Source organism: Schistocerca cancellata, chromosome 1, assembly GCF_023864275.1.
Source record: "Schistocerca cancellata isolate TAMUIC-IGC-003103 chromosome 1, iqSchCanc2.1, whole genome shotgun sequence".
Lineage (NCBI taxonomy): Eukaryota > Metazoa > Arthropoda > Insecta > Orthoptera > Acrididae > Schistocerca > Schistocerca cancellata.
In genome coordinates this window covers 1,197,632,803-1,197,635,157 of record NC_064626.1, presented here as the reverse complement: position 1 = coordinate 1,197,635,157, position 2,355 = coordinate 1,197,632,803, and the positions used below count along the sequence as shown (strand labels likewise).

At 41.3% G+C, this 2,355-nt stretch overlaps 1 non-coding gene across 1 annotated transcript; it reads right to left on the bottom strand.

The window, feature by feature from the left end:
- Window positions 1–403: 403 nt before the first annotated feature.
- On the bottom strand, window positions 404–487 carry Trnas-gga (transfer RNA serine (anticodon GGA)). The gene is given in 2 exon segments: window positions 404–438; window positions 448–487. It is a non-coding gene; the product is annotated as a tRNA-Ser (tRNA).
- Window positions 488–2,355: the final 1,868 nt, after the last annotated feature.

Here is a 2,355-nt window from a genome sequence, read left to right as displayed (position 1 = left end):
TACACCAAACAAAGACGACAGAAATCACGAGGGTCAGAAATGAAATGAGTGACAAACTCACCTTCAAAAGTAGTGATTTGTTACCTTCGAAGCAAAATGACGCATGACGGGAGCAGCAAGGAACACAGAGACCGGACAAAATGCATCTAACTCTCAGATCACTGAAAAGGAAGAAGCTAAGGGATAGAAAACTGCTGAAGTATGTCTGTATGAATGGCTAGTGGTGGAGGTGAGTGGAACATCAGACATGGCGAAACCTGCCAAGCGCAAGCAGCAGCTGAAATACGCTACTAAATGCTTGAAATGGCTCTGAGCACTATGTGACTAAACTTCTGAGGTCATCAGTCCCCTAGAACTTAGAACTACTTAAACCTAACTAACCTAAGTACACCACACACATCCATGCCGGAGGCAGGATTCGAACCTGCGACCGTAGCGGTCGTGCGGTTCCAGACTGTAGCGCCTAGAACCACTCGGCCACCCCGGCCGGCAAATACGCTACTACTTGGACTCTTTACACTAGACAACATTTTCTACTTTAACACAAAATCACAAAATGAGAGTCGACCTCTAATACGAATTAGCATTTACATATATATTTTAAAAACAAAATTTTTCCCCTACATTGTAATTCATCTTCACTTTGTTTCAGGGGAGCTGTTTTATCAGTGAATCTCGTCAGTGATATCTACTCACCCCCAATTTTAATCCAACTCTGGAAATTTTCCTTTATTTTCGTCATTGTGTCTTCGATGTATAGATTGAACAGTACGTGCGAAAAACTACGTCCTTGTCTTACACCCAATTTAATCCTTTCACTTCGTTTTTCGTCTTCAGCTCCCGTGTTTCCCACAGGGTTTTTGTACTTATTATATGTAACCCGTTTTCTATATATTTTACCTCTTTTTCTCCTCAGGATTTCGACCATCTTGCACCATTTGACGCTGTCGATCGCTATTTCTAAATAGACAAATCCTATGAACGTGTCTTGAGTTTTCTTCAGTCTTGCTCACATTTTCAAGCGCAATGTCAAACTGTCTCTCTGGTGGGTTTACCTTTCTTAAGGCCAAAGTGATCGTCCTCTAACACATCCTCAATTTTCTTTTCCATTCATCTGTATATTCGCCTGGTCAGCAACTTGGATCATTGAGCTGTTAAGCCGATTGTGCTTTAATTCTCGCACTTGTCAGCTGTCGCAGTCTTCGGAATAGTGCGGATGTTACTTTTCTACAAGTCAGACGATAAATCGCCAGCCTCATATATTCTAAACTCCAACGTGAATATATCGCCCATGATTTTAGGAATTACGATGGTATATTACTTATTCCTTCTGACTTACGCGATCTTCCAAAGCTCTTGTAAATTCTGGTTCTAAGACTGGAGTCGCTACTTCTTCTACATCGGCTCTTGTTTCTTCATATATCACGTTGTAGAACCACCTTCCTCCCCTCCACCAGGAGAGGCTTTCAATGTATTCCTTCCACCCATCCGCTCTCTCTCTCTCTCTCTCTCTCCTCTGCCTTTTACAGTACCGCCATTGCTTTTAATTTCACCGATGATTGTTTTTTTAACTTTTCTATATGCTGAGTCAGTCCTTCCAACAAGCATTCCTTTTTCAATTTCTTCATATTTCCCATGCAAACATTTATCAGTTAGACTTCCTGCACTTCCTGTTATTTCACTCCTAAATGACCTCTTCTTCTGTATTCCCGAATTTTTCTGGAAATTCTTGTGCTTAATTTTCCATGAGCCAACTGAAACGTTTCTTCAGTTATCCATGGTTTCTTCACAGTTACCTTCTTTGTACCAATGTTTTTCTTCCCAACTTCCGTGATTGGAAATTACGCTTCTGCGGAACTGCCTACTGATGTACACCTTACCACAGTATCTATAGAGTTAAGAGGTCTTCAAGCCTATGTCTTCAGTCCTTAGTACTTCCGTATTCCACTTCTTGGCGCACTGATTCTTCCTGACTAGTTTCTTAAACTTCAGCCAATTCTTCACCACTGCTAAAATATGTTCTGAATCTATATTTGTTCCTGCATACGCTTTACAACACAGTAACTGATTTCGGAATCACTGCCTGACCAGAATATTCGCCACTAGTAGCTGCTGTTTATTGCTGAACTCAGCTGGTCTTTTTCCTCTCATTCCTTCTGCCCTGGACATCTGCCCACACTTATCTCTCTCTTTGAAAAATCCGTTCGCATAACGAGGGTGACTTCTCATCCTGGAAGTCTTACTTCAGCTCCAATAAGCGGTCTTCGTACGCCAACAGTTAGATGTAGTACCCCATTTACATTTTAAATCGACATCTTCGTGGAATAAAACTGTTCCGATCAAATTTTTCTTTGT